This window comes from Lathyrus oleraceus, chromosome 4 (assembly GCF_024323335.1).
Source record: "Lathyrus oleraceus cultivar Zhongwan6 chromosome 4, CAAS_Psat_ZW6_1.0, whole genome shotgun sequence".
NCBI classification, from domain to species: Eukaryota; Viridiplantae; Streptophyta; class Magnoliopsida; order Fabales; family Fabaceae; genus Lathyrus; species Lathyrus oleraceus.
In genome coordinates, this window is record NC_066582.1 from 86,486,726 (window position 1) to 86,508,843 (window position 22,118).

Below are 22,118 nucleotides of genomic sequence, written 5' to 3' on the forward strand. Positions count from 1 at the left end.
CTTTATTTTAAATGACAGAAAAGACATCCTTGGTAAATTCGATGCAAAATTTAATGAAGGTATAATCTCAGGGTACTCATCTATGAGTAAAACTTGTAGGGTTTACAATCATAGAAATGCTTATGTAGAAGAGTCAATTCATGTGGCTTTTGATGAGTCCTCACCCCAAAAGTTGGCGAAGGGTATTTATCATGAGGTTTCAGGTGTGATAACATATAAGTTAACCAACGACGAGAGTTCCAAAGAGAATCCTCCACCTTCAATAAAGGACGAGGAAATTAAGGAATAAAAAGAGGAAATCTTACATGAGGATGAGAAACAAGAGACCTCAAACCAGCTACCTCAAGATTGGGCAATCGCAAAAGATAATCCGTTGGATCAAATCCTAGGAGATATCAAAAGAGGAAGTTTGTAAACTGAATCCATTGGTGTAGAAGTATGGTGTTTACTTCAAATGTTCTTATCGACAAAGATGAAAGATGAGTCGATTTCAAAGTATCCAGGTATAGAGGTATAATCAGATTCTTCCTCTATTTAACTGCAAGTAGGCCATATATCATGTTTAGTGTGTGCATGTGTGCTAGATGTCAAGCATCGCATAAGGGTTTCCATTTTAAGATCGTATAATTTATTTTGAGGTATCTTAACGGAACCTCCCTTCATGGTCTTTGGTGTCCTAAAGGTAGTTCTTGTATCTTAGTAGGCTATTGTGATTCTGATTTCACGGGGTGCAAGTCGGATAGGAAAAATACTAGTGGTACATGTCACTTATTTGGAAGCTATTTAGTTTCTTGGCATAGTAGGAAGCAACATATCGTTTCTCTTTTTACCGCCGAGGTTGAATATGTAGCCGCTGGTAGTTATTATAAACAAATCATATCGCTAAATAAACAACTATTAGACTATGATTTAAAAATTGGTTGCGTTCTGATTAAGTGCAATATGACTATTGCAATAATCCTTACTAAGAATCTTGTATTTCATTCATGTACCAAACATATTGAGATTCAATGCCATTTCCTTAGAGATCAGATGGAAAAATGGGATGTTGGTTTTGAATATTGTAGCAGTAAATTCATGACCATCAAGCTATGGATAAACTTGACGTCAATAAAACCAGAGTCGCCACCGCACTTTTATTGTTTCCAAGGGAAAAGGGAAGAGTACAAACAAAACCTAAAAATAAGAAGTTTTCAACTCAAAACTAATAAAATGCCATAGATTACACGTAAGGGGGTTGGTTACACAGAGGGAATGTGTTAGTACCAAAAGTGTCCTAGGTACTCCTAGGGAGCCCTTTTTTGTGTGCATATGTATTTTTGTACAAATGATGTTTGTAATAAATAGAGTGGGGGATGAGAAGAGAATTCATTAAGTATATTTTTGTGTTTGACAAGACCTTCGAACTTGTGCCTACGTACCTACATAAAATGAGGGATCAAAACCTCGTAGTTCGTGGTAACAATTTCAAAATTAATGAGTTGCTTTTAACAAAATTTTAAGTTTAACAAAGGAAAAAAATGCCTAAAAAGGTTTGAATGAGTGTTAGTTCTTTCTGTCTTTTGAAAATTTTAAGTCAATATGATTAGATTTATTTACAAGTTTGATTAAGAAAATAAATTTGAAAATGCAATGGCATAGGGTCAAAGTTTCTAATTTGCAATAGGTCTAAGTTTAGAAAAACACAAGCAAAGAAGATTTAAAAAAAAAGGGGGGAGAGATTTGAAATTAAAGAAACGGGGAGGAGATGAAGAGACTAATCTTAAGCACAAAATTTAAAAGTTAAGAGTTGAAAAGGTCTGACCAACGGGCTGCAATCCAATAGACAAAAATGTCATATAGAAACTGTAGCGGGGTATTCGTTACCATTAGAGATATTAACTAAATCTAAGGTAAACCATACAAGTCGAGCCACCACCGCACTTCTATTTATCCAAAGGAATGGTTAGAAAGCGAACAAAAACCTAAAAGTTTTATCGAATAAAAAACTAGTAAAAATGTCAGAGATCTGGGTAAGGGGGTTGGTTATGCAATGGGAAGGTTTTAAGCACCCAAAACATCCTAGGTACTCCTAGGGAGCCCTTATCATATCATTGTATTTATGCGCCAACAATGTCATCACTTATCCTTTTGGCATGGGAGAAGGGTTTTTAAACATAATGAACATTACTTTGACTTATGGATAACTGTCGGAATATCCACAGCGACCCAATTATTGCAGATCCCTCCAGGGATGATGAAATTTCCAGAATCCTCTTCGTCTTCTTCTAAAATGGCTACATCCTTTTCATCTTGACCAGTATGGATGAAACCTCCACTCTTGAACAAACCTTACTTGTTGAAGACCCCAGAAGAATAGCCTATGCTAGCCCGGGGTTTGTTGTCCTTCAACTCAATCATTTGCCCCAAGCCAGCAGTTGTTCCATGCTCAATGGCCAACTTTGCATCTTTATAGGAAGCAAATGAAGGAGTTCCCTTCTTAATAGGTTCAGGAATAGATAAAGCTTGGAAGGGAGTTCCAACTTTATCCTCAGCATCTATATATGAGAAAGAAGACAAATGGCTAACCAGGAGAGCCTTTTCTCCCCCTACCACTACCAGCTTTTTATTCTTTACAAATTTCAATTTCTGGTGTAGGGTGGATGTCACGGCACCAGCCTCGTGAATCCATGGTCTGCCTAGGAGACGGCTATACGATGGGTGAATGTCCATAACTTAGAAGGTAATCTGGAAATCACTTGGTCCGATTTTGACTGGGAGATCAACCTCACCAATCACAGTTTTGCGAGACCCATCGAAAGCCTTCACAACTACTCCACTCCGCCTCATGGGAGGCCCCTGATATGACAACTTCGTAAGAGTGGATTTTGGCAATACATTCAATGATGACCTAGTGTCCACCAGCACATTGGACATCGCATCATCCTTGCAGCTCATAGATATGTGTAATGCCAAGTTGTGGTCTCTTCCCTCCTCAGGGAGATCAGCATCACAAAAACTTAAATTGTTACAAGCGGTGATGTTTGCAACAATACTGTCAAATTGCTCTATCGTGACGTCGTGATCTACGTACGCCACATCCAACACCTTCTGCAGAGCTTCTCGACGTGGTTCTGAATTCATCAGCAATGATAAAACATAGATTTTGGATGGCGTTTGTAGAAGCTGATCTACTACGTTGTACTCACTTCTCTTGATGAGCCTCAGCATCTCATCACAGTCTTCTTTTGCATTGCCACTCGGACCAACAGAAGTAGGAGTTCTCAACATAGAGGAGGGTTTAGCAACAAGTGCCAGATTCAGAGCGTTCACAGCATTCCCAATCGGGCTTTCAGCATAATCAGCATTGTCATTCCTTCAAGTGTCAGCTTGCGGCTTTGGCGGAGCCGAGAAAACATGACCGCTGCGGGTCAGGCCGCTGACGTCGGCAATATTAACAACTGATGAAGAGGGGAGGGGCACCTCTTTCCCATTCTCCAATGCTACAACATTGTAGCGATAGGGAACTGCCTTCTCGGAAGAGTACGGTATAGGACCGGTCGACTTAATAGTCAGAGCAGGAGAAACCTTTTGCTTGCTACCATCATACTTGATGACAACAAGCTCAGGCATCCGGAATACCAGAGAAATTACGTTGACTTCGACATCATCTTCATCAACATTTCTGTTTTGAAGGATCTCAATGACTCCTTCATCCAGCATTTCCTGAACATCCTTGCGCACCTGGCGACAACCTCTCTGATTGACAGAACAGATTCGACATCTATCATGGTCGTGCTCATAATGGCTATAGTCACACAGCAAACGATGCATCTCAACCAGCGATTATCGGATATGACTGACATATATGACTTTGTACTTGCCAGGACAGCCCTGGACCATATTGACAGATTTCCCATGCTCGGGCAATGGGTTCTTCTTCACATTCGGACCTACGTCCTCGAAAAATAAAATCCCACTTCTCACAAGGTCTTGCACCTTGGTCTTCAAGGGATAACAATTTTCCACATCATGTCCAGGAGCACCGGAATGATATACGCAATGAAGTTCTGGTTTGTACCACCACTGGGGGTTAGCAGGTACAACATGAGGGTCTCGTGGAGTGATTAACTTTCTATCAATCAGAGATGGATATAGTTCAGCATAAGTCATCGGAATTGGATCAAAGGTGACCCTCTTCCTCTCGTAGCTGGTGCTGGTATTGTTATTATTGCGAGGTTGGTAGGCCGGTTGTTATGGACGCTGTTGTTGTTGCTGATAATGCTGAGATTGTTGTTGTTGATATTGTTGGGCTTCTCTGAAAACAGGTGCTATGTGAGCCACCTGATGTTGGTTGTTATTGGGGCGGGCAATCTTCCTCTTTATAGAGGGTCTTCTCTTGATATGGGAAGACACGGTGTGTGCCTCTCCCTTCGTCTTCTTTGCAAAGCTTCCATATCTCTTTGCTGAAGAGCCTTCATCTCTAGTTAAACGTCCTTCACGGATCCCCTCTTCCAGTCTCATTCCCATATTCACCATCTCGGTGAAATCTGAGGGAGCACTGACTATCATTTTCTCATAGTAGAATGAACTCAAGGTCTTCAAGAAGATCTTGGTCATCTCTTTCTCCTCAAGGGGTGGTACTATCTGAGCTGCTAACTCGCGCCACCTTTGGGCGTATTCTTAGAAGGTCTCTTTCTCTTTCTAGGACATTGCCCTCAGCTGGTCCCTTTCAGGAGCCATATCCACATTATATTTATATTTCTTGACAAAGGCCTCATCAAGATCATTGAAAGAGCGGATGTTCGAACTTTCCAGACCCATGTACCACCGGAGAGCAGCATCAGACAGACTGTCATGGAAATAATGGATGAGCAATTGGTCATTATCAGTTTGCGTCGACATCTTGCGAGCATACATCACAAGATGACTGAGAGGGCATGTGTTTCCCTTATACTTCTCAAAGTCAGGTACTTTGAATTTAATAGGGATTTTCACGTTGGGCGTAAGGCACAACTCAGCAGCACTTTTACCAAAGAGATCTTTCCCCCTCAAAGTTTTCAGTTCCTTGCGAAGCTCAAGGAATTGGTCTTTCATATCATCCATCTTCTCATAAACATCTGGACCTTCAGATGGTTCAGAATGGTAGATGGTATCTTTAACTCTTGGTAATGTATGTACAACCGGAGGTGGCACTGAAAGGACCGGGCTAGATGCCGGCAAAGAAGCAAGGGTAGGAGCAAAACCTTCTGGCATGAAATTGGCAGGCATTCCCCACGGGAATCCGGCTGGCATAGGAGGCACAAAGTGGGCTGTTGCAGTAGGCACAGTAGAAGTCACGATCTCAGAAATGACCGTCCTCTGGGGAGGAGTTGAGGGTGTCGGAGAAGACTGGCTCTGAGCAGCCATGAATGACTCCATCAGGGCAGTCAACCTGGCTACTTCTTCCTTCAACTCGCGGTTCTCTTGTTCCAAATGATCTATCAGTCTCGATGAGTTGGCTCTGGTGTAGTACCGGTGAGTCAGCTTGTCTTAAAAATAAATGAAGAACACAGAGTTAGACCATAGAACAAGAAGCCTGGAACAAAACCTGCTTATGCACATGATGCATGCAATGCTTGTGCATATGATTTGTTTTTGTTTATCAAAGGAACTTTAGAGTTCTATTTGTAAACGTATCAAACATTTATCACATATGGAAATACAATGTCAATAATATCTGGGAAATGTATTTACATTAAAGAAGTACAACATTGGTAAATATAATACAAGAGAGAAGGAAAATGATCATCCTATGGATCCCTAGAAACAATCATCTAAAGCTCGAGAGACCGGAAGATAAGATGCACGAAGCCTCTTCATCTCCTCCTCGTAGGCTGCTTCCATATCTGCCTTCTCCTTGGCGAGTCGATCGTACTTCCTCTTTCAAAACCGGGAAGACTGAGGAAGTAGAGAAGTCCACATATCATTAGGATCATCAATAACCTGATGCTCAAGGAACTCAATCAAAGCATCCTTCTCCTTAATCTGCTGAAGCAACTCTTCTCGTTCACGGATCCAAGCACATGAACGGTCTTCATCTCTCAACTCCTCTACTCCTTGGTAAGAGAGGGTTGAAGGCCCAACCACAACCAAAGGTGTAGGTCTCGGATACTCGTAAGGCATGAGGTATTCAACAACTCTCCTCCTAACCCAAGAAGTATAAGGCTCCAAAGCCATACAATTCTTCGGTCCCAGCTCCTTCATTCCTTTCCTATGGATCTTGCGCCAAGCGCGGGCCATTCTTCCTTTCAAGCCTTGGGGATCTTTACCCTCCTGAAAGAACACACCCTCTAACAGAATGTTATTGGGTTTATCTTTTAGGGGGAACCCAAGCTGACGACGTGCCAAGATAGGGTTGTAGCTAATCCCACTACATGTACCAAGAAGAGACACATTGGAGAATTCACCACAAGAGTCAATAATCTGCACACCATCATACACACGGTTGTACCAGCAGATATCATCATTAGTGAGAGACATAAGTCTCGTGGACCACCGTAGACATCCTTTGTTCTCTTTGAAGGCGACCGTCTGTGGCAAGTGAGAAATAAACCACTTGTACAACAGAGGCAAACAACACACAATGGCACCACCACCCTTTGCATTCCTCATATCAAAGAGAAATAAGTGTCACCCAACAGAGTAGGAACGAGATTAAGAGTAGAGAAAATCCTAATAGCGTTCACATCCACAAACTTGTCGATGTTGGGGGAATAACACTAGCCCATAGATGAGAAGTACAAATATGGCTTCAAAGGCGTCCTCACTCATGGCCTTCCCATGCATAGTAGCTTGAGTAATGAGGAACTCAGAAGGGAGACCTTGAATTCCACCTTTAGTAGTCGTATGCGCACCAACCAGAGATTCATCTATATGCAACATGTCAGTTATCTCTTGAGAAGTAGGAATACTCTCTAAGCCACTGAATGACAACTGATCTAGAATAGGTATACCCACAAGGTAGGCATACTCCTCAAGCGTACGCAAAAGCTGGAAATCCGGAAAAGTGAAGCAACGGTACAAGGGATCATAAAACTGCACCAATACACTCATCAATCCTTCGTCCACTTGAGTAGTCAGAAGAGAAAGAAGCTTCCCAAAATGAGCTTTGAAACCCAAAGGATCTAATACATAGGATGTCAAATTCCTTAACTCTTTCAAGTCGGGCTATCTGAAACTGTACTTCTTTGTATTCCTTCTTTGTCTTTCCATGTCTGAAAATTTGCAAATAGACCTCTTAAGTTCCTTGAAAATTTTCTTATTATTTTGATGATATGGATGCAAATGGGTGCATGAATGCATGGATGCAACAATCACACTCAAGGATCAAGCAAAGCACACCAAACAAAGGTCATGGGATGGATCATGTTATCCTTAATATCAATCATCCATTTTGGTGGATTATGGTTTACACCTTATCAACACCCAAGTTCCATTGATATTAAGGATACATGAACGGATCGACCATGAATCAAGGGTTTGTTGCAAGTCACGAGCATGGTGTCTCGGTTAAGAACCACCCAAAGGGAGTGTACTAGGGTTTAAACCTGCCAAACATGTTCTACAAGAGGTTCCCATAGTCATCATCCCATCTTTCGGATATTATCGGAGAAACGACTACTCGTATTCCAAAAAATATTCTCAAGAGAGACTCTTATGAGTGTAGTATCGCGTAACAATCGTATCAAATCTTACACTTGAACGACTTTCGCACTACATCCTAAGAATAGGCCAAGATGGGCTTGGTAAACTAAGGTCCTTGGCTTCTAAGGTCTATATTGGAAAGAGTAATGTCTAACCATAACTACTTGTGTGACATTATTGATCCCAACATGACCTCCACCAAGTGAATGGACTTGCAAGTCAACTTGCTAAGGAATAACTCCACACAAGTCAACAAGACTATGCCATTTTCCTATCCTAAGTGCACTAGAGTTCGGGTATAGAACTCATCTCACAAAGATCACCAAGCATACAAAGAATTAATATTCAAGCAATTCAATCATTACATACAATACAATAATCCCAAATTGCACAAAAATATGTTATAAAACAATATATAATACAATACAACAAATATGAAAAGTAGGCAAAACCCACTAGGCAAATCTCCTCCCCAACAGAGTCGCCACTTTTCTGTAGCGGGGTATTCGTTACCATTAGAGATATTAACTAAATCTAAGGTAAACCATACAAGTCGAGTCGCCACCGCACTTCTATTTATCCAAAGGAATGGTTAGAAAGCGAACAAAAACCTAAAAGTTTTATCGAATCAAAAACTAGTAAAAATGTCAGAGATCTGGGTAAGGGGGTTGGTTATGCAATGGGAAGGTTTTAAGCACCCAAAACATCCTAGGTACTCCTAGGGAGCCCTTTTCATACTTGTTTTAAGGTTGGTATTTTGTGAAAATTAGTTTATTTACATTTTGTGTTTGGATGGATAAACCCATTGCCTACGTACCATCTTAAAAAAGATTAGGATCAAAACCTCGTAGTTCGGGGTAAAAATCTCAAAATGAGTTGGTGAATTGATTGGTCCCAAAAGCCTCAAGGTCTTTTGTTATCCAAGGAAGAAAACTCAACCTAAAACCACAAATCCACCATGTGAGGATAGCTTCAACATGCTAGTGAGAGGTTAACCCTATAATAAGCATGGAAGACTCATTGTCCATCACTAAGGATATAGGTGAGTATTACATCTACCTCAAAGATAACTCAAACCTAATAGCTAAAGGTTATGAAAAGTTTTGATTAAGAAAGTGGCCATTGAAACCACAAAAGCATTTGAATGAGTTATATTTACCAATGAAGAGTATTTACAAAATATGGTCAAAGTTGACTTAGAGATTCAATTCAAAATAAGTGTCATGAAAAGAAAGTTTGAAAATCAAAAGCATAAGGCTTAGGTTTCTAATGTTTGAAAACAAAGGTTAAATGTTTGCACAAAAGTTTTGGCTTGGGTTAGAGTGGAGGGAAGAAGAAGAATGGCTAAAGTCCTAATCATACAAGAGGTAAGGGATAAAAAGTAAGACCACAAATGGAGTTCCTCTCTTGAGATCATATTGATGATCCAAGTAGCTCCCATCCTTTGGAATATGCAAGAAAAATAATAGTAAGCTCAAGCAACAATCAAACAAGTATCTTAAGAGATCCTCAATGCATCTTGTATCCTTCACTTGGGATGAACATGGCAATGGTTCTTCAATTTGAGTTCTCATAGGGTTCCCTAGCACAAGAGCACACACATCAAAAGTTTTATGAAACAAATCAAGAATGGACAAGAGTGAGTTTAGAGGTTTGGTCCTTCTAATCCATCTTCACATCAAGATCCTTTTTACTCCAATTTGCATAGGGAAATTCCTAGAAACTAAGTCCATTTGTCCATTTCTTTTCATTTTGGTCCACAACAAACAAAACAAAAGCACAAGCACAATAATATATACACAATTATGTGCTCAAGTGAGCAAAAGGCAAATTGCATTAATATAAACATGTGCTCAAATAAGCAAAGGAAAAAGCAAATGAATAATATGTACAAGAATATTAAATTGCATAAAAGTAAAGAGCAAAAAGTAAATGTTAATGGTTAGTGTTAGTAGTTAGTGTGCCATAAGGCAAATTTAGCGCTATGTTAAGCAATCGTAATTGGACTTATGTAGAAGCCACAACTATCTGAGGCCGGTCAATAATTATGTAGGCAACAACACAAGTTAGAAGTCTTGATTAGTGAACCAAGTTCCAACAACTTGCCATGCCAAAAAAGAGGAAAAGAAATGATCTTGTATTGGTTTAAGTCCTTTGCATGATTTAGAAAGCAATCTATCCTTAATACAAAGCCATTCACTTGATCATTTGATCAAGATGAATTAGATTTGAATCAAGGAAGATTAAACCTCCCTAACCAATGCTAACTTATCAACCTTTTAACTCATTGACCAAAAAGAAAAGAAGAAGAAGAAGAAGAAGAAGATGGATAATGGAAATGAAGAAAATAAAGTGCATCAAATGAAAAGGAATGTACCAATCCATAAATGTTGACCAAAGATAGGGAAGATCAAGGTCAAACCATAAAAACAGAAGTGGGATGAAGATTGGAGGTCAAGAAATAAACAAAAATATTTTTGGCATTTTTAATATTTGAAAATAAACTTGAATTAAAATATTAAAGAGAGGTCAAACTTCAAATTCACTTCAAACCAACTTTAAAAAATCCAAGTGAATTATCCCAAGTTCAACAAGGTAAAACTAAGTTTGACAAAAAATTTCAGCATTTTTAAAAGTCAGAAACTATTTTTTAATCAATTAAAAATGAATAAAAATAACCTAATTGGACTAAAATCTCAAATAAATCTCAAATCAATTAATAAATTGATGAGAATATTTTTCATAGATCCATCATCATTCAAAGAGGTTAGAAAATTATTTTTGTATTTTTTGGATATCAAAAACTATTTAAAATGAATTAAAAATAAACAGAAAAGAGAAAATTCACAAAAAATATCAAATGATAAAATAAAAAAATATTAAAAATCATTTTTAGAAACTAGAATTAAAAAGAGAAATAATGCAATTGGTCCCATATTTTTTGGACCAATAATAAAAGAGATATGAATTTTTGAAATAAAAGGAAATAAAGAAAATAAAAATCAGAAATAAGAAAATAGTAAAAATCAGGAAGTGTTGGATGGATCCTCATTAATTGACGTGGAGGATCTAATGGTCATGAGCTGCGCGCGCACCATAGTCCAAGGTCAATGAAAAACACAAGGAATTAAATAAAGTCAATAGATCTAAAGGCTATGATATAAACTGGAAAATGCATCCAACGACTCAAGATTGATCTGGCAATGAGACGGTGGCCAGCGCCACCGTCTTCTCCGGTGAGCTTGCATTTTCCGGCCAAAGTTGCAGGTTATAAAATCTCAACCAAAGGGGACGATCCTCATATCATTGGAAAGCTGAGGTGATGTACATCACCCCTATACCATTGGATTCTCCTCTAGATCCTCACATAGAGAGAAATCAGAGAGAGAAAATCACGGTGTTCATACTGAACTTCATGGATTTGCAAAATTAAGGTCACAAACAAGTTGCCTCTGTTGAGAGGACTTCAGCCAAGCAAAGAGACACAAGGAACAAGCAATAATTAGGGAGTTTCGATGGAAAAAAGTTTGAACATCAACCTTCAAAATGCAGATCTATGGAGCACGATCCTTCAACACTCTTGCTTGTAGCTTGCTCTAGAGGTGGAGAGGAGATGAGGCCAAGGAATTATAGGTCTGAAAATCAACCAAGGTAGTTGAAATTCAGATCTGAATTTATAAGAAGAAAGTGGAAATTCCTTTAAGTATGTCTTGGAATGATTTCTGCAGAGTTTCAGGTTGATTCAAGGATGATATTTGAATGAGGCAAGGCATGTATTTATAGCTGAAATGGATGCAAGCAAGTGAGGAGCTCGTGTGTGCATGAAGTTGGGTCCTCCATGCATGGGCCTGTACAGGCGCATGTGAGGCCCAAAATCAAGTGCAAATGCAAGCTAATATCATACTAAATTGAAATGGACGTGCATTCTGAGTTGCAATGGCTTGTGCATGGAGATTTAACATGAAATGCATAATTGGTCACAAAGCTTCGAGTCTTCGAAAGTCCCCTTTGCAAAATCCAAACATAGGCATGTGGGTAATGGTTGGAAAGGTCTTGACATAAGGAACAAATTTTATGTTGAACAAAACTCATTAGGAGTGTGGAAATTTATGAAAATAGGCCATGAAGTTCAATGCACAAAATATGCCTTTGAAAATTTTGTCAAAATAAACCAACTTCAAGCCCTTCTGTTTTGATGATGCAAGCTTCAAATGGAAAAACTACCAACATCAAAGTTGCATATCTTTTCAAGGCAATCAATTTGGACTTAAATTTGGCATCATTTGGATTTTTTATGAAGAAGTTATGGGTACTTGAAGTTGGACTTTTTTCCATTTCAATGCTTTTGGCCCAAAGTGACCTATAATGTTTTGCATTATCACATGTATTTATTTTGATATTTTTAAATTTTGATCAACATAACATTTGAATTAGACATAATAAGCTTTACAATTCACTTGGTTCCACCTTAAAATCATAAGAAATGAATGAGTTATGTTCTTGGGAAGTTGACCCAAAATTAGGGTTTCAGTCAAAATGATCTATAATGTCTTAGAATGGATGATGATCTTCCAAGCTTAAAATCAATTTTTGATGAACATGAAAGTTGTTCGTATTGTCCTTAAGAACATTGTTTCTCTTGGGATCATATCCATTTGGCCAACACATAAAAAGTTAGGTCTCAGTGCATTTCAAAATAGACAGATGAATTGACTGATTAACTTCTCAAGTCCACCACTCATACTTTGATGAATTGATGATTGAGGGCACTAAAATAAGTTCAAATATGCATGGAATAATGGATTAAATAACTTCCCTTGATGGTATTTGACCATGGGTTGAGGTTGCTTCATGAGCAAGGCACAATTGATGAACAAATGAATTAGGGTTTCCTTGGGAAACAAACCTCAAACCCCTTGACTTGCTTTGATCAAAATGATGAAATGAGATACTAGGGAGGAATATTTGATGGATGAGAGCTTTGGGAACCATTACCATGCTTGCTTTCATCTTCTTTTGACTTTATCATTGCACAAAGGATCTCCTAGAAGCTTTTGACCTTGTGACTGCTCAAGCTACAAACAAGAAATGTTAGTGACATATTTTTGTGCTTTTGGTTAGTAAATAAAAATGAGAAAAGCAATGATATAAAATTCAAGCATGCTTGGTGATCTCAAACCACTCACAAGAGGTTCCCACCCAAAGGGAAGGAGCCAAGGTGCTTATGATCCTTGAGGCTTTGCAAATGCAATGTTATGATGCCATGAGGGATCTTAGGGCCAAAATTGGGGTCTTATAGAAACCCAAATTTCCCTTGGACTTTAAAATCAAGCAATATCAATACACAAATAGCAATATGAAGGGAAATGCATCAAATAAAGATATCCACATCCAAGTTTAGCAACTTCATAAAATTCTTCATAATCTCCCATGCATTAGATGAACTAAAAGATAAGCACTAGGCACAGGGTCAAAGTAACATCTTCAATCAGACCATGTAGAAGATGAACTCAAATGGGATCACAATACTTGCTTAAGATGAAGTTTCAAATTATAAGGATATGTTGTCATGATAGTTGGCATTGGCCAAGTCCTTTTGCATAGGGAATGTTGCCTAGTTCTAAGTGCAATGTCTCAGATCAAATCCAACAGTCCACACAAAATGACTTTTAGGGTTTTTGTTCTTATTATGTACATTAAGGTCAAAAGACCACAAACACAAACAAGTATATACAAACATAATATATTCACAAAGTATGGCTCAAGTGAGCAAATTAAAAATGGCATTAAAATAAACAAATTGAATGGTATGAATTATGGCAAATGGAATAAGACTTAAACCCTAAACCCTAAACCTTAAACCCTAAAGGACCCACTAGTTCGTGACCTAAATTACCTATTTGATTTGTTGTAGGAAAGTCTTTCCTATGCAAAAACATTATAGTTTATAGATAGTGAATGTTCAAGACACATGACGGGAGATGCTTCCATGTTCATCAAGTTTGATGAGAAGGAGAGTGGTCACATCACGTACATAGACAATAGGAAAGATAAAATTCTTGGTAGAGGTATTGTGGGAAATCCTTCCATAGTTACCATTAAAAATATGTTGTTATTCAAAGGGCTTAAACACAACTTGCTAAGTTTTAGCGAATTATGTGACAAAGGGTATTCCATAGTTTCTGATACTCTTAGTTGTGTAATTAAGCATAAGACAAGTAAGGACATTGTGTTTAAAGGTTCTAGGATTGAAAATGTCTATATGCTTGATCTAAATGATGTATCAATGCATGGTAATCAATGTTTAGTAGCTAAGAGTGAATATTCTTGGTTATTGATAGACGTTTAAGACATGTGCATTTTGATTTGATAAATAAAAAAAGCATCCAAAAATCTAGTAGTTGGTCTTCTTAAAATAAAGTTTTTAAAAGACACATTATGTGATGCTTGCCAAATGGTAAATCAAACGAGAGTGTCGTTTAAATTGAAGAAGGTTATTTCGACATTGAAACCTCTTGAGCTTCTCCACTTAGACTTGTTTGGTCCTTCACGTACAAGAAGCTTAGGAGGCAACTTTTACGGATTTGTGGTTATTGAAGACTACTCTAGATTTACGTGGACGTTGTTTTTAGCCCATAAGGATGATACTTTTAAGATTTTCATTGAGTTTTCTAAGGTTGTCCAAAATATTTTTGGTTTTAAAATTATCATTCTTCGTAGTGAGCATGGTGGTGAATTTGTTAACCATCATTTTCAAAACTTTTGCATCGAAAATGGTATTGCTCATAATTTCTCATGTTCGAGAACTCCAAAACAAAATGGTATATACTACTCTCCTTTCTTCTATTGATCTTCTCTTTGACTTATAATCTCCTCCTGTATGCACCCTTAGGAACTATAGACAAGGATATAAGCGTGGCTTAATGTTGCTTCTCAAAACTGTTGACTTTTGCCAAATCCCTAGGGTTTGGGCATCTTATTTTGTACAAACTCTGGAAGCTGCATATAATCCTTAACAATTTATTATGAAGAAATGTTTAGGTCGGTTATCTCTTCTAAGGGGGGAACATATTTATTTGGGGGGTTTAATTTCTGAAAATATAAAATATATGGCTAACAGTGCATAACAAGCTTGTGGATATTTTTGTATTATTAATGAATTGTGTAGGAGAGCTGGTGTATCCGAGTATCCCAAAGATGAAACTCTCATTCTGACAACACCCCTCAACGCATCGGTCATAAGGAGGCTGGAAAACATGCATCAAGGAGAAGCTTCCCAAGAAGACAACCAAACTAGAAATGATGAAGAATTCAACCAACCACCAATGCAAAATCTACCATGGAAAATGCAAGGCCAAATTACGCCAGAATTTCAAAGAAGGATGGAAGATCATGCCGTAGGTAATATGAGGTGGATAGAAGAAGTTTCACCCACTTTGTATGCAAACCCTCCAAGATTCACTCCAGCGTTCAGTGACTTCTACAACCAACTAGAAAACCATATGTCGGTTCAAAAGTTAGGAGGCCGGTTTGCATCAGCTGAAGAGATGGAGAATTACTTCGTTAACAAAGATCAGGAGAAAGCAAGGAAGAGAGACCACACACACGCCAAATGGAATCGATAAAACAACGACTTCAACAACACTATGGACGACATGCATAACCTTTTCCATGATGGAAATATGTGAAAAGACATATAATGTATTTTTAATTTTTATGATTTTATCTTTGTTTTTAGTAATGTGCCGTGAGAAGAGAAATAGTCATTATAAGTTCTCTTCCCCTTCCCATTGTATTATAAAAAAATTATTCTTAATAAACAAGTTTGTAGCTGCTTATGTTTTTTCAAATTGCAAGTTCTAACTTTAGTCTTGAACAAATGATCCAAGTAAAAAATATGGGGACTTGATCATAATGAAAGCAATTGACAACTTGAAGGAAAAGGAAGAGAAAATAATCAACGAACTTGTACTCAAACTTTAGATACCTAATCTGGTAAGGTTTGAGCCAAAATATTTTCATTGTTCACTTTTTGTTTCTTAGAGTGTATCCGTGCAATTTTATTTTATCTAGTTTGATCTATTTCTGAATAAGTTTTCAAGTTTGATAGATACACAAAGAGGAAAGTTCTTTGTTTATAACTTTGAGTCTTTGTAGCCACCTTGTCATATTAGGAACATCCTTTGCTAGTCACTTTAAGCTTAAGCCTTTCTTTCGGTGACGTAGCCTATAACTCTTAACCATTTGACTTGAAAGATTCTTTCTGTCCACCCTCTCTTTGGAGTTAGGTAGAATTTTGTTTCTTAAAAATGAATGAAAAAGATTAAGTTTGGGGTTGCTCTTGGAATCGAACAAAGTTTTAAGTTTGGGGTTGGGGTACTAGAGTTAAGTGGTCAAAATTTCAAAAATATTGAGAAAATAAGAAATCGAAAAAGTCACTTCTTCAAAAAAATAATAAGAAAGAATATAAAAGAATGACCAAAACTCTAGTACTAACAAGAAGGAACAAAACCATATGAAAATAGAAGGAGAACTAGGTACCTAACTCCAAAGGTTTAAACTTACTTTCCTAAAAATATCCTACCCAAACATAAGCCAAGTTGCAACTTGAAAAGACCTCTTATGTGTGTGTTATAATTCCTATGATAAATTATATTAGAACATGATCAAGTTAAGTATAATTTATTTTGCATGTTGATTGCGTGATTACCCTATCCATTGAACGAGTAAAGTGAGCTGAGAGACAGGTTGAGTGCTCGTCAATGCTAAGGACATTTTCCGAATTTGTCGGATAGAAGTTGAATCTCGAATAATGGTTAGGAAATGACAAAATATGGTGATGTTTAGTTGTTATTGTACGACTTGTTGTCTATTGAAATGTGCAGTTGCAGGTGAGTTGCTTGAGGACAAGAAAATATTCAAGTATGGGGTTGTGAGGACAGTTTGTCATTGCATATAATTAGGCGAAGAATCAGTGAAAAACAAGTGAAAGATGAGCCAAAATGAAGAAGAAAGACCCAAAAATGAGTGAAAAATAACCAAGTATAGAAGAATGGGACTTAGTGAAAATTCTAGTGAAAAAGGGTGAATTTTGACACATCTACTAGAACAATCATGTGCGGCATCGTGTCCCTGATAGAGTTGAAAAGTTACATCGCATGCGCGATGCTTATATAGTGCGCAATGGATGTTTTTTCTAATCATTTTTGACGCGTCATGACCCGTTCTAAGTGCTTTTAAAGGGAATTTTCTGCAGTTTAGCAAGGGTTATAAATTCTTGCATTGGAAGGACGATTTTACATCATCAAAGGGTGATTTTGAGAGCATTGGAAGGTATTGGAGGTCAATCCTTCAAGGGAATTCATATGCTATTCTGATTTATTCAATTGGTACTATAATTTTCATTATGAGTAGCTAAAGCTCCTCTAGGTTAGGCTGTGTGATGATGAACCTTATTTAATATTGTTGGCATTATATGTTGGTTTGAATTTGTATGAATCCTTTGAATTATAATTTTATTCAGTTGTTTCTTATTCTTAATGTTTTTTATTTGAGATACTCTGTTAATCTGATATTGGACACATATGGATTACTGAGCCTTAACATATCTGTTAAACCTAAGGCAATTATTCTACTTACACGGGTTAAATAGGGATATGAGACCTCGAGTAGTGGCATAGGTGTAAGACCCTAATTTTGACCCTAAGATCCCTCATGGCATCATAACATTGCACATTTGCATTTTCCTCAAGGATCATAGCATCTTGGCTCCTTACCCTAGGGTGGGACTTGTGTGAGTTGGTTTGAGATCACCAAGCATGCTTGAATTGTATATTATTGTTTTTCTTATTTTGTTTACTAACCAAAAGCATAAAAATATGTCACTAACTTGTTTTATTTTGAAGCTTGAGTAATCATGTGTTTCAAGGCTCCTAGGAGGCCCCTATGCTCATTGATGTGGCCAGATGAAGTTGAAAGCAAGCATGACAATGGTTCCCAAAGCTCTCAATCATCATATATGCCTCCCAAGTATCTCAATTTGTCAATTTGATCAAGATAAACCAAAGGGCTTGAGGATTATTTCCCAAGGAAACCTTAATTCATCTGTGCATTGACTGTGCCTTGCTCATGAAGCAACCTCAACCTATGATCAAATATAATCAAGGGAAGTTCTTTCACTCATCATTTTATGCATATATTATCTTAGGTAAGTGCCCTCAATCATTTGTTCATCAAGTTTTGAAGTTTGGACTTGAGAAGTTGATCAATCGATTCATCTAACTATTTTGAAATCCACTGACACCTAACTTTTGATGTGTTTGTAAAATGAAGGTGAACCCAACATAAACAATGTTCTTAAGAATCATATGAACAACTTTCATGTTCATAAAAAATCCATTTGAAACTTGGAAGGTCATCATTCATTTCAAAACATTATAGGTCATTTTGATTGAAACCCTAATTTTGGGTCAAATTCCCAAGGACCTAAGTCTCTCATTTTTTATGATTTTGAGGTGGAACCAAGTTAATTGAAAATTTTAAGATGTATACTTCAATTTTTATGTTGGAAAAAATTTCATAATCCTAAAATAAACACATGTGATAATACAAAACATCATAGGTCACTTTGGACCAAAGTCATTGAAATGTGAAAAAGCCCAACTTCAAGTGCCCATAACTTTCTCATAAAAAATCCAAATGATGCAAAATTTAAGTCCAAATTTATTGTGTTGAAAATATATACAACGTTTATTTTGATAGTTTTGTCATTTGAGGCTTGCATCATTGAAACAGAAGGGCTTGAAGTTGGTCCATTTTGGCAAATTTTTCATATACATGTTTTGTACCTTGAACTTCATGGCCTGTTTTCATAAATTTCCATACTCCAAATGGATTTTTGTTCAACATAACATTTGTTCCTTATGTCAAGGCCTTTCCAACCATTACCCCCATGCCTATGTTTCAATTTTGCAAATGGCATTTTCGAAGAGGTGAAGTTTTATTGATCATTTTTTGTGTTGGTTAGTACCTCTGAAGTCCTCATGTGAAAGGGAATTGGTTTATGCTTTTAATTTTGTGAATTGAGTAAGTTCAGTTTGAACACCATAATTTTCCATCTCAGATTTCTCTCTCTCTATAGAGATCTTGAGTAGAAACCAAGGGTACATGGGTGGTGTATATCACCCCAGCTTGCTAATGATGTATAGATCCTGCATTTTAGTGAAGGTTTAAAAACCTGCAATTCTGGCCGAAATAGTGAAGCTCACCAGAGAAGTTGGTGGTTTCCACCACCGTCCCCACGTGGTTGAGTTCCTGGCCCTTGGATTCACATCCTCAGATCTAATCTTGGTCATGCATTGTTATGACTTATTTTAATACCACATGTGATGCTGTTGACTGGAGCCTACCATGAGCGCGCGCTATACAACCTTCTGATCAGCCACGCCATTTAATGAGCCTTGATCAAACGCTCCATGATTTTTCTAATTTATGAATTTCCATTTTAATTTCTTTATTTCCATTTTATTTTAAAAATTCATAACTTCTTTATTTGGAATCACAAAAATATGGGACCAATTGCAAAAATTTTCTCTTAAATTCTAGTTTCTAAAAATGATTTTGAATTATTTTTTTGATTCCATTTAATATTTTTTGTGAATTATTTCTTTTCTGGTTGTTTAGAATTCATTTAAAATACTTTCCAATATTCAAAAATGCCAAAAATACTTTCTTAACATCTTTGAATGTTGATGAATCTATGAAAAATATTCTCATTAATTTCTTAATTGATTTGAGATTTATTTGAGATTTTAGTTCAATTATGTTATTTTTCTTCATTTTTAATTGTTTAAAATTAGTTTCTATTTTCAAAAAATGATGAAATTTTTTGTCAAACCTTGTTTGACCATGTTGAAATTATGATGATCCAATTGGACTTTTCCAAGTTGATTTGAATTGGAAATGAAGTTTGACCTTTATTTGTTTATTTTAATTCAAGTATTATTTTAATTCCAAAAATTACCAAAAATATTTTTATTGTTTCATGACTTCTAAGCGTCATCTCACTTCTGTTTACCATTGATTGATGTTGATTCCATTCATGTTTGATCAATGTGTGTTGGTTATGTCATTTGAATTTCAATTATGTACATTCCATTTCTTTTTTTCTTTTTTTTTTCTTTTTGATTAATGAGTTAATGATTGATGGTTAGCCTTGACATATGAGGGGCTTAACCTTCTTTGATCCAAATCAAATTCATCTTGATCAAAGATCAAGTGAATTGCTTTGCATTAGAGATAGGTTGCTTCTTGGTCAAGCAAAAAACCTAAATCCATACAAGATCATTCTTCTTTTCTTTTGGCATGGCAAGTTGTAGGAGCTTGGCTTACTAGTCATGGTCTCTAACTTGTGTTTGTTGCCTATAGTTTTATTGACCGGCCTCAGATAGGTGTGACTACTATATTAGTCCACTTACGATTGCTTAACATATCGCTAAATTGCCTTATGGCATACCAACACTAACTACTAATTACTAACTTTTAATTCAAGCATTTATTCCTTGCAATTTACTTTAATGCAATTTAATTTCTTGTTCATTATTTCATTTGTCTTTGCCCTTTGCTCACTTGAGCTCATATTTATGTTAATGCAAATTGCCTTTTGCTCACTTGAGCACATTATTGTGTATATAATATTGCCTTGTGCTTGTTTTGTTTTTGTTTGTGTGAGTCCAATGCAAAGGGAGAAAGGACTTAGATTTAGGACCTTACCTATGCTAAATGGAGTTTTAAGAGCAACTAGGCCTCATGCCTTTAGAATGCTAAAATATGTGGAAGAGCAACTAGGCCTCATGCCTTTAGAATGCTTAATCTTGAAGATGAATTGAAAGGATCCTAATTCTAAACTCACTCTTGTACATTCTTTTATTTTGCATTGTGGAACTTTTTGATTTGTGTTTCTTGTGTGATAGGGATCCTAAACTTGAACCAATTAGAAGAACCATTGTCATGGACATCCAAGATAAGAGATACAAAAGCCAATTGGAAGATTCCTAAGAGCTTGATTGAATATTTGCTTGATTGCTTGAGTTAATTGCTTATTGCTTGCTAAGTCCAAAGGAAGGAGCAACTTGGATCATCTTTATGATCTCAAAAAGAGAACTCCAAGTGGTTTTATTTATCTTCCCTCATCTTGCATGTTTAGGATCTAGCCCTTCTCTTCTTCTCTCCACTCTAACCCAAGCCAAACTTTTTGTGCAAACATTAACATTGCTTTCAACATTAGAAACCTAGGCATTATGCCTTTGATTTTTCAAACTCTTTTCATAACACTTATTTTGAATTGAATCTTAAGTCAACTTTGAATTTATTTTGTGAATATTTTTCATTTGTAAATACAACTCATTCAATTAATTTTTTATGGTTCCAATGACCATTTGTGTTAAAGCTTTTCATAAACATTAGCTATTAGGTTTGAGTTATCCTAGAGGTTGATATAATACTCACCTGTATCCTTAGTGATGGACTATAAGTCTTCCATGCTTATTATAGGGTTAACCCCTCACTATCATGTCGAAGCTCTCCTCACATGGTGGATTTGTGGTTCTAGGTTGAGTTTTCTCCCTTTGATAACAAAAGATCTTAAGGCTTTTGACCAATCAATTCACCAACTTCTTTTGAGATTTTTACCCCGAACTACGAGGTTTTGATCCTACCTTTTTAAGATGGTACGTAGGCAATGAGTTTATCCATTCAAACATAAAATTGTAAATAATTTGTATATTCTTCTCTCATCTCCCCAATCATGTTTGCACAAATATTTTCACAAATACCAACCTACCTTACAACATTTGTAAAAAGGGCTCCATTAGAGTACTAAGGATGTTTTGGGTGCTTAAAACCTTCCCATTGCATAACAAACCCCCTTACCCAGATCTCTGACATTTTTATTAGTCTTTGATTTGATAAAACTTTTCGATTTTTGTTAGCTTTCTAACCTTTCCTTTGGATAAATAGAAGCGTGGTGGCGACTCGAATTGTATGATTTACTTTTGATTTAGTCAATAAATCTAAAGGTAACGAATACCCCGCTACATTAGGGAATTAACGTTCTATACATCTCCTAACTCTGCTTACACTGGCAGACTAGGGATATAAAGCTCCGAGTAATGGTTTGTGAGTTATTTTGTAGGAGACTGGCTATAACAGTTTTGTTAATTCGCTGTGAGATTATAAGGATAAGACCATTCATACAAGGCATCATACATCGACAAGAGAGGATAAGGGGATTCTAATCCACAACCTAACCATCTTTATTGCTTATGTTTAAACTCTTAATTTTTTTTCCATCTAAAAACTCGACCCCCCCACATTTACTGTTATTCCTTTACATTGCATAATTATTGACTTTTTCGAACACAATCCTTGTGGGTTCAATATTTTTATTACCGCGA